This window comes from Alligator mississippiensis, chromosome 2 (assembly GCF_030867095.1).
Source record: "Alligator mississippiensis isolate rAllMis1 chromosome 2, rAllMis1, whole genome shotgun sequence".
NCBI classification, from domain to species: domain Eukaryota; kingdom Metazoa; phylum Chordata; order Crocodylia; family Alligatoridae; genus Alligator; species Alligator mississippiensis.
The window spans coordinates 57,906,552-57,918,238 of record NC_081825.1 but is presented as its reverse complement, the minus strand read 5'-3'; positions in this window follow the sequence as shown (position 1 = coordinate 57,918,238).

The window sequence follows — 11,687 nt, the reverse complement described above, 5'->3', positions numbered from 1 at the left end:
AATCTCTCTTCGAACGGCTTCCAGGAGGTGGTGTGGAATGGGTCACCACCTCTCCCTCACTATTGCCCCGGGTGGAGTTTTTATAGAGTGGAATGAGCCCCGAACCCAGCCGGGTTCCTCGTGGAATTCCTCCCGGAACTCGTTTATCAAGCTTTGGGCCTCTCACCGCTGAACAGTGGATAATTCCTCTCCTATCCTAACCGGGGTTCCCTCCAGAGAGGGCTCAGTCCCTCTTCCTAACCCCTGGGGTCCTAGGTCCTTGTTATCGGCCTCAGAAAAGGCCGCCTATCCTTCAGGCTCCCGCCACTCCTGTAGGAGATTCACATGGTAGATTTGCTTTTCTCGAAGGTGTCTGGGCCTGTGTACCTCATAATCCACTGGTCCCACCCGTCGGAGAATTTCAAATGGCCCGCCATTGAGTTAGGAGCTTGCTTGTGGACATGGGGAGCAGCACCAGGACTGTCTGTCCCGGCTTGAATTCTCGCTCTTTGGCCCGGCGGTCATACTTTCCCTTTTGACAGGTTTGGGCTTCTCTTATGTTTTCCTGAGCTAGGTCCCGGGCCAATCTGATTCCCTGTTGGAACGCCTGTTGGTATGTCTTTGGCTCTTGGGAGGGTCCTCCCTCCTGCTCCCACTCTTCTCTCAAGACCTGTAAGAGACCCCGTGGGCGATGTCCCAACACTAGATCGAACTCAGAGAACTTTGTGGAATCTTGAGGGGTGTCCCTGAGGGTAAACAGTACTAGAGGGAGGAGGAGATCCCATTTCCGGGGGTCTCCTTGTATGCATCGGCACAATACCTGTTTTATCGTCCTGTTGAGGCGTTCCACCAACCCATTGGCTTGGGGATGGTAAACCGAGGTGCGGAGCTGTTTTATTTAGAGGGTCCAGCATACCACCCTCAAAACCCCGGACATTAAATTCTTTCCTTGTGTCACAACCCAAGGGTGTGATTTTTGTTTGTGTGTGCTTCGGCACTGCTAAATTATTTCCTGCCACTCGTAGCTTTCTTTGCAGGGTGCATTTCTAGGTTGCAAAAGAGAAATGCACGGTGCAAGGAGTTCCCGCCATTCGTATACAAATTTGTGTCCCACTATTGGCCAGTTCTAAATTATTCCCACGTGGCAGCTAGCGATTGGCCTGCTAGCTGTATAAGAGGCTTGAGCGGTTTCCGCCCAAGTTGGAGGACTCCACGACTATCAGGAGGAAGAGAACTTCACATCTCATGAAGATCTCTAAGCGCTGCAGAGCCTATCGGACCCAGCATGTATCTCAAGAAGGCTATAGGGGTCTGATCAGCCTCTTGCCTCTCCCCGTCGCCGCCTGATCCCTCAATGTACCCTTCCCTGCACGCAAGTTCCACGGAGCCTAGCAAACTTTGTGTGAGTGTATTCAGAGCTCTTTGCTTCGAGTTACTTTCTTCAGTTGACACGACGGGCTCGCGGTTTACAGCTTTCAACTGGATGGGCTAGAAGGTTCACGGGAAGGAACTCTAGTCCGCCTCTCTTCTTTTCTGTCTGTAACTACAACTCAAGCAAGTTTTCCTGCCTGCACCGCGACCATCTTCGGTGTAAGTGAAATAATCTTTAATCAACCACTAAGTTTCCGTGCCTAATTCTAGCGTGCCGCCTGCCTTCCCTGACCCAGCATGTCCGGGCTGCTGGCCACAGCCCGCTGCACAAAAAACCCCCCCGAGGGCCTCGGACCGCTCCCGGCCGGCACACCTTGATCCGTTAGTATCTCTTGCGGGATCCCCATTCGGGCTATCCATCTTATTAGCTCTTCTGCAATACGCGGGGCGGTTACGGCTCACAGGGGGATTGCCTCCAGGTACCGGGTGGCGTAATCCACAATGACCAAGATGTATTGGTGGCCTGAGCTGCTGCGGGGAAGCGGGCCCACGACATCTAAGGCTATCCTTGAAAACGGGGTGTCTATAACGGGCATGGGCTGGAGGGGTGCCCGTGGAGGACGCTCGGTTCTTGTCTTTTGGCAGTTGGGGCAGGCTGCACATTGGCGGGCCACTTCCTCCCCCATCTTGGGCCAAAAAACCCACCTGCTCACCCTCACGAGGGTCTTGACCCGGCCCAGATGTCCCCCTGTGGGACTCGCATGAGCCAACTGCCAAATAGTCTGGTGGAATCAGGCGGGCACTACCAGCTGTGAGCCCTCGGTCTCCTCCCCCCCGTCCCCTTGTAGGCGGTAAAGGAGACGATTCCTTACCTCGAAGCGGGGATGCCCTTCAGGCGATAATGCTGAGACCCCTCTGGTACTTTGGGCCTGCTCTCGAAGCGCCGTGACTTCCTGATCCTCCTCTTGTGCCTCTCGGAACTGGAGGCTACTGGTAAAGTTGTCAAGGTCTAATTCATCCATCTCGTCTGCCGACTCCTCGTTTTCTTCGGTCTTGCCCAACCAGCCCTCCCGGTTCTGAATTTTCCTACGGGCCACTTCTGTGTCCCTCACCCTATCCAGGACATCATATACTGGTGTCCAGTCTCATCCCAGAAGCATCTCACACGCTAACTGAGGCACGACCCCCACCAGGAGTTCTCCCTGGTGCTCCATTACCCGTAGGTGGACCCATTGGCGCCCAATTTGCTTGGTGTCCCCATGGAGGCAGGCTACCCTCACGGGGCGAGCCTTCCGCCGGCCTTGTGATTGCACCAAATCTGCCCTGACAAGAGATTGAGCACACCCTGAATCCAAGGTAGCTTGCACAGGGCGACCTTCTACCCAAGCCTTGACAACGGGACGACTCCAAGTCACGTTCTCCCCACCGACCACATAGCTGCAGTCCATCGGCTCGCCGGGCTCTGGGCGCCTCTGCCTCTCTGTTGGGGCCACTGCAAGTTGGCATGGACAGTGCTATCCAGTAAATTAATTTTCTGGGAGTATTGCAGAGTCAGTGTGATGTATACATGCTACACAAGTTCACAAGGCCGCTAACTGAAAGGATAAGAGAGCTGTATTCCTTCCTGGGCAGAACCATATCAGTCTCATGAAGTGAGCTCTACTTTTTCATTAAGCAGCTGCATAGGTTTAGCGATGTAGTAGGAGGACAAGATTTGGCCCAGAACCTATTTTAGTTCTTCTTGGCCTATTGTCAGCTTAGATGATGTGTTAGTACCACACCTTAAAAACTAGTTGAGACAAGGCCTTCCAGTTTTCAAGCATTTGACAGACCTGTCATGAAACAGCACATTGCCTTTTTTAGCTAAAGACTATGTCTTCAGTTACAATAAAGTGTGTTTATATTGTGTGATAAATAACACACATTAACTGTTCCAGTATAAAAATGTATTAGGGACATATAAGGAAACAAGGTTCTTTGGGCAAATCCAATATCTTTTATTAGACCAACTCAAGTAGTTGGAAAAATTCTTCTTAGGTATCAGGGACATATAATACATACAGTAAGATAATCATGGTTACCTCAACCATGGGTGGTGGGGATTTAATGTTGATCTCAACTAGCTGCCTCACCTAGGAACAATGAAAAGACCTGTTTTACAGGGAGATAATTATTGTTTAGTCATCCTGCTATGCATATATTAAAAAGTCCTTTTTAATCAATACAAAACTCATAATAAAATTTCTCTTAGCTTTGTTTTTAAGCTTATAATTACTGCTGGGTAGCAATTGCATTTTCCATGTTATCAGAATTTTCACTATTTGAAATTTTGAAGCTTTCTGCAACATAAAATTCCAATCAAAATTTGTCTTGGTCAACTGGTACATTTTATATGGAGTTTCCTTTTTATTTCATCATCATCCCCACCACCAGCCCTGTTAATAATATTATTTTAGTGTTTAGGTACCCTGTTATGTTATATTATAACATCACATCAAATCATATCATATCACATCACATCTGTAAATAGGAAGATCTTTTTCAAAATAGAAGTAAAAGAAGTTCTACTCTCAAAATGTCAAAAGAGACCTTTTTGTTTCTTTTAAATGCAATTTTGTAAAAAAATCACACACTTCTACAGAATATTTTTCTTTTACTTTATTTTTTTCTGATGGCAACTTTTTCCTTGGAAAATCCCAGCTAGTTCTACTGGTCATACTATCATCTATACTAGATTCAATATATTGTGCAGTACTTGTAACTATTAAAGTAAGTGTTCTAAATTCCATTTAGGAAGTGTAAGAGAGTATCCAACTACAATGTTACTACTTGTTTTGTTCCTGGAACTGCCTTAAGGCCTGGGAGGTGGCTCAGCTTAGCAACAAATGGCAGAAAAGCAACTACATCAGGTTTACGTATTCACTTCTAAGTATAAATAAGAGTCTATGCTTTTATTAGCAAGTAGGTGGGATAGATCTGTCTCATCTTTTTTTCATCCAGAGGGCTCAAAGGTGTGCTGTGACTCAGTACAGGTCCTGGATACCCTGCCTACATCTTATTTTAGACTAAATCTAAAATGATTGTGTCCAAAGTTGTGCTAATGAATAAAAAGTTTTATTCATAAATTATATTTTGTGTAAGTTATAGGTGAGAATTTGTTTCCACACAATAAATCCAGAAATTGACAGAAAACAGATACTCATTTTAATTGCCCCACAGGCATAGCTATTAATTATTTCGTAGGCAGTGTATGTGTTGCAAAGACTTCTGTGCAAACTATTTTGTAGATGCTGTAGATGCAATGTCCTTTATCATGTATAGGCAAGTGCATTCATGAAGCCTACCACTCTAATTGCTGTCTCCCTCACTTGCTCACCTGGCACACCTTGTTGGGAGAAAGAAAATATAGAAAGGGATTGGCAATGACTAGTGTGATGGCAGATGGTTGGTGCTCCAGTCTCCGCCACAGGGCTCTGCCTCCCCTACACCCTGGCCAGACCTGGCCTGTGTCCAAATGGTGTTGCTCCTGATCATCAATTCTTTCCTCTTCAGGTGTGAGGACAGCTGCCCTGCTTGTTTTCTCAGTGGGCTGGCCCTCACTTTTCACTTTCTCTCGCTCACTGATGGTCCATAATTCCTCTAGGTGGGGTTCTTTCTCCCTCCCCACCTTCTCAGTGGAAATGGAACACCTCATAAGGGCCTCCTGTTTTTGTATGCTTGTCCCAAGCTTAGATATAGAGCCTTCCCCACCTTGTAACAGTTCCACTTTGGAAAGAGTGGGTCCTCCTCAGTCTAACATGAAAGGGAAAATGGAAGAACCTCTATTTTCTTCCCTTTGGTGCACTACACATGCCAGTCTTTATTTACATAGGCATTTTCTACTTAAATTCTACTTGCAGCTAATTCACCTCCCCCTCACTCCCCACCAGGGTTCTCCATCCCTGGATAACTCACCATGACTATGAGCTTGTTGGGGTGTGTGATGGCCTCTCTCACTCAGCTGGCATCTCCCTTTTTAGCTCAAAACTCTCTACACCCCTGCGCGGATCCACAGCAACGTGCTCCAGCTGCTCCTGTGTTCCCTCTCTGGGGGTTAAGTATTCACTGTCTTTTCAACAGGTTCTTTCAAGTCAGGGATCAATCAACAATGGCTCCAGCAGCAGACCTCCATGCTGTTGGAATCTCCTCCGGCGTCTGATGTCATCAGTCATAGGAGTAGTAGGACGTGTTCACCGGAGGTGAGTGTTGCTCCATTCCCTTTTGGCTCTCGGAACAGATGATGGAAACGGTCCCCTGTTACATCACAGAATTCCATCCTGCATCATTGAAGTCAATGGAGGCTTTGCCTTACTGCGGTATAAAGTTTTAACAAGTATTATTTAAATTTATTTTGTGAACATTAGGGTAGAAGTCTGCCAAGAATCTCATTTCAGACCCATTTCAGCACCACATTCGTACTTTCAAGCACCTAAAACTTTCCCATGCACTTTCACCATTTGTTTTTAACATTTGTATAATAAAGTTATAAAAAAGTAAAAAAAAAAAAAAAAAGTTTATTAAAACTACTTTTACTCCTATTTAGAAACTTTTATCTTCCTCTCTTTTCCTGTATAGAACCATCTTCTAGTATGCCTCTTATCTTGTCTGCATTTCATTAAGGCAGGTATTTTTATGGTATTGGTATATTTTATGATTGCTTTATATGCTAACCAGATGACTGAGGTTGGGTGGCACTATAGTGTACACGTAAGTCCCAATAACACTCTCCTCCCCTTCACAGCTTGGACTTTGACCTGCAGGTACATATCAGGCTTGTAACTAATGAATACCAATCCTTCAAAGATATTTAGGCAACAACCACTCCTTCCAATGCCTCAACCTGGGCATGAAAGATTGACTTTACCAGGGACGGATCTAGGATTTTGAAACGGGAGGTGCATATGGTGAGTTGTATTATCCCATATAACACAGTACCTATTTTTCTCCAGGTAAAAAGAAACTTAGAGCTTTATTAGTATGTCAAGGGCTGAGGGCTGTATTGTTCAGTTTAATATTGAAGCAAAAAGAAACAACTTCATTGGAATGAGTTACAAACAGTCTGCAGGACAGTGAAATAGGAGCTACATTACCAGGAGCAGCTAACGCAGGGGTGGGCAATTATTTCAGCTGGAGTGCTGCTTAGCAAGTTTTGGTGAGCTGTTGAGGGCTGCAAGGGTAGCCCTGCCCCTTGACAGGTGCCCTGCCCCCTGGACATCATCTTGGGACCAGAAGTCTCACCCCTTAACCCTTGACCTTTGCCATCAGAAGTCCCTCCCTTTGCCCTAGAAGTACTCCTTTTGGGAAGGGCAGAGTTGTCACCTTAAAACCAGAAAAAAATCATATACTAAAAAAATCGAACATCTACTATAACATATTTTAATTTTATTTTAAAAAAATATGTTTGTCCTGATTTATGTGTGTTTGCATAGTGTATCTAGAGGCAGTTGCATAATAGCTCAAATACAGTCTTAATCTTGTATATTGTATATTGTGTATGGGGGTAAGGGAGTGTATTTACTGGAACATAAAACATAAAACACGCAATATAAAAAGCATAAAGAACAGCAAGGCTATTTGCTTCACTCATTCCCATGCATATTCATTCATTCATTCATTCATTCATTCATTCAAGGGAGATAAATACACACACATAGATAGCTAGACAGTCCTGCAAAGGTCAAGGTGTTACCAAGTTCTAAAGTTCCTCAGGTCAGTCTGATGGCCAGCCAGACTGACCAGAGTGCTGGAGTCCGGTCTTGTTGGATGCACCCAAAACTCCTTCTTGCAGGTGGAAAAGACCCAAACCTTGTCTTTGTGCTCATTCTTTATAGTGATAGCTGTCCATACAAGCCTATGGATTCCACTGAGTCAGATGCGAAGGTCATCCTCCTTGTCCCATTGGCAGGCTGGGATTGGTAGGACATGACCTTCTGGCTTTGTGGGCTGCAATCTTCAGGGGGGCCGTTGCTTGCAGTCTTCAGCCATCAGGGTGAAGCATGATCCAATATTTGGTAATCCTTAACTGCTGACTCGATGTCGCTGCAGCCTTTAACTGTTAAACCACAAAAGGCTATTTTTACCTGCCGCAAGATTGTCTTCCGTCACGTCGTCACGTGCATACATCATTCACTCTTTCGTTACCTCTTTCCACGTATGTCAGATGTGCCACAAACCTGGCATAAACATTTTCCTTATACTAAATTTCAGTTCTAAAATCATGAGACCAATATATTCAAATATATTTTAAATCATGAGACCAACATATTAAGTACATTTATGCTAAGCAATAGAAAATTTAAAATAGATGGTTAATTTCAGAACACTAATAATGACTGATCAAATTATTATAAAAAGTAAATCATAATGAGATTAACTTTATCTTAATGGTTAAATATTTTATTATATAAAAAGAAAAATAACAATATAAGCAATCAAAGCAATTATAGTCACTGCAACACTACAAGCCTGCCAACTAATACCTCTCCCAGCCACTGTGCTAAGTATATGGACGCGAATAAGGAACTGGATTTTGGACTGGGATTATAGCTACAAATCATTCTTGGGCCGCTCCATGCCATGTCTCTGTGGTACTGGGGGACTGTTCTGGACATCTCTGACCACAGATTTACCTGGCCTAAAGCATGGTTTGGCTGTGCCAGGCTGCCTACTGATGCCTCCCTCCCCCTGCAGACACTGTGCTAAGTGTATGGACCTGAATAAGGAACTGGGTTATAGGATGGGATTATAGTGAGATATACTTCTTTGGCCACCACAGAGCATGTCTCTGTGTCACTGGGGGATGCTCCTGGACATCTCTGATGAGAGACTTTTCTGGCCCAACGCGCAGTTTGGCCGTGCCAGGCTGCCAATTGATGACACCCCAGTCACTGTGCTATGTATATAGACCCTAATAAGGAACTGGATTTTGGGCTGAATTATAGCTACAAATCCTTCTTAGGCCACCCCATGCCATGCCTCTGTGGCATTGGGGAACTCTCCTGGACATCTCTGATTACAGATTAGCCTGGCCCAAAGCCCGATTTGGCTGTGCCAGGCTGCCTACGACAGCACCCCGGCCACATGCAAAGTATACAGATCCGAATAAGAAACTGGATTTTGGGATGGGATTATACCTAAAAATCCTTCTTGAGCCATCCCAGATCATGTCTCTGTGCCACCGGGGGACTCTCCTGAACATCTCTGACCAGAGACTTGCCCAGTCCAAAGCACCATTTGGCCGTGCCAGGCTGCCAACTGACAGCACCCCAGCCACTGTGCTATGTGTATAGACCCGAATAAGGAACTGGATTTTGAGCTGGGATTATAGGTAAAAATCCTTCTTAGGCCACCCTGTGTCATGCCTCTGTGGCACTGGGGGACAGTTCTGGACATCTCAGACCACAGACTTGCCCAGCCCAAAGCACGGTTTGGCTGTACCAGGCTGCCAACTGACAGTACCCCAGCCACTGTGCTAAATATACAGACCCGAATAAGGAACTGGATTTTGGGCTGGGATTATACCTAGAAATCCTTCTGGGCCCATCCCAGACCATATCTCTGTGCCACCAGGGGACTCTGCTGTACATCTCTAACCAGAGTTTCGCCTAGCCCAGAGCGCGGTTTCTTCATGCCATGCTGCTAACTGCAGCCCCCCATTCCCACTTTACTAAGTATAATAGCTCGACTAAGGAATTTCTTTTGGCCTGGGATTAGCCATATAAATTCTTCTTGGGCCACCCCATGGCATGTCTCTGTGGCATTGGGGGTCTCTTCTGGACACCCTTGACCATGTTTTTGTCTGGTCCAAAGGACACTTTGGCTGGTCCAGGCACCAATTTACTCACCATCCACATGCTATTTACATTGCTACCAATAAAGAGCTGCCCTTCTGCTGAGCTCATGGGGCAAAACCCTCATGGAATCATCCCAAAACATGTCCCCACTACCAAGGAGCATCCTGAAGAAATCTGGGAATGTCTCTTCCCAACACAATGCTAGCTTTTTGAGTGTTAGCCTGCCAGCTGACACCCAACCTTTAAAACCTTTATGTTGCTATTCCACAAGGCACTGGATGGCAGGATGAATGACTGCATGCAAAACAGTGCACCAGTGATGGACCTCTGCTCTGATGTGTGATATTTAGCATGTGTCAGAACAGACTCCAAGCTGCGCTTTGGGCTGGGCAAGTCTCTGGTCAGAGATGTACAGTACAGTCCCTCGGTGGCGCAGAGATATGGTGTGGGGTGGCTCAAGAAGAATTTGTAGCTAGAATCCCAGCCCAAAATCCAGTTCCTTATTTGGGTTCAGAAATTTAACACAGCACCTGGGGTGCTGTCAGCTGGCAGCCTGGCACGGCCACAGGGTGCTTTGGGCTGGGTAAGTCTCTGGTCCGAGATGTCCAGGAACATCCCCTGGTGGCACAGAGATGTGGTCTGGGGTGGCCCAAGAAGGATTTGTAGCTATAAACCCAGCCCAAAATCCAGTTCTTTATTTGGGTCTATATATTTAACATAGTGGCTGGGGTGCTCTCTGTTGGCAGCCTGGCACGGCCGCAGGGTGCTTTCGGCTGGGCAAGTCTCTGGTCAGAGATGTTCAGGAATATCCCCTGGTGGCACAGAGACATGGTCTGGGGTGGCCCAAGAAGGATTTCTAGCTATAATCCCAGACCAAAATCCAATTCCTTATTCAGGTCCATATATTTAGCACAGTGGCTGGGGTGCTGTTAGCTGGCACCTTGACACAGCCAAACCGCCCTTTGGGTCAGGCAAGTCTCTGGTCCAGCATGTGCAGAAGAGTCCCCTGGTGGCACGGAGACATGGTCTGGGGTGGCCCAAAAGGATTTCTAGTTATAATCCCAGCCCAAAATCCAGTTCTTTATTTCGGTCTATATATTTAGCACAGTGGCTGGGGTGCTGTTAGTTGGCACTTTGGAACAGCCAAACTGCATTTTGGGCCAGGCAAGTCTGTGGTCACAGATGTCCAGGAGAGTTCCCTGGTGGCACAGAGGTGTGCCACAGGGTGGCCTGAAAAGGATTTCTAGCTATAATCCCATCTCAAAAGCCAATTCCTTATTCATGCCTATGCACTTAATACAGTAGGAATGAGAGGATGTCAGTTGGCAGCCTGGCATGGCCAAACTGCGCTTTGGGCCGGGCAAGTCTCTGATTTCCAGGACAGTCCCCCAGTGCCACAGAGGCATGGCATGGGGTGGCCCAAGAAGGATTTGTAGCTATAATCCCAGCCCAAAATCCAGTTCCTTATTCGGGTCCATGTATTTAGCACAGAGGCTGGGGTACTGTTAGTTGGCAGCCTGGCACAGCCAAACCACGCTTTGGGCCAGGCAAGACTCTGGTCAGATGTGTCCAGTAGAGTCCCCTGGTGGTGCAGATGTATTCTGGTGGGTGTCCCAAAAAGAATTTCTAGCCATAATCCCATCCTAAAAGCCAGTTCCTTATTCAAGACATTATAGCATAGTGGGCATGGGGGTTTATTTGGCAGCCTGGCATGGCCAAACCATGCTTTGGGCCAGGTGGGACTGTGGTCAGGGTTCTTTGGGACAGTCCCCCAGTGGCATTGACAGAAAGTTTGGAGTGGCCCAAGAAGTATTTTGTCTCATAATCCCATCCTAATCTGACCTTCATTTAGGGCTCTGTACTTGATGTGGGATATTATTTTCCATATTAATTAGTACATATGCATAGCTAATGAAATTCTCTCTCTTTAGGATGTGGAAGTCATTAATAACAAGGTTCTATTGGGTCTAGATTAGCTTTGAAAAAGGAACTGGGAATAAGCAACCAACTTCAGTCTCACGGCTAAAGTCTGGGGGGGGGGGCCTCAGGCCAGGTTGGGGAGGGGGTGGTGCTTAGCAAGCAGAGCTGTACCTCTTGCAGGGAGGCACCACTTGCAGAGGAACAGTGAGGGCCAGGCAGGGGTGATGTGCAGGGGATACACCCCCTACAGAAAGGTGCCACCAACACTGCGGGCAGTGCCCGCTTGCCACCCCACCAGCACCGTCTGCAGGCAGTTCACAATCCCCACTGGCTGCCGCCACCACTGCCCTCTGGCCTGTTTGCACAGCTTCTAGCTCTTTTTACCTAGAGGAAAAACGCGTCGTGCTATAGGAGATAACGTACAGCAGCACAGCACGTGGCTCTCTCCCCTTTTCAAAATCCTAGCTCTGCCCATCGGGGGTGGAGGGGCAGATTAACCCTTTAGTGGGCCCCAAGCAGACGAACTCATGGGCCTCTACTTCATACTGTAGATTTATCTTACATTTCTTACTCGATAGTTTTAGG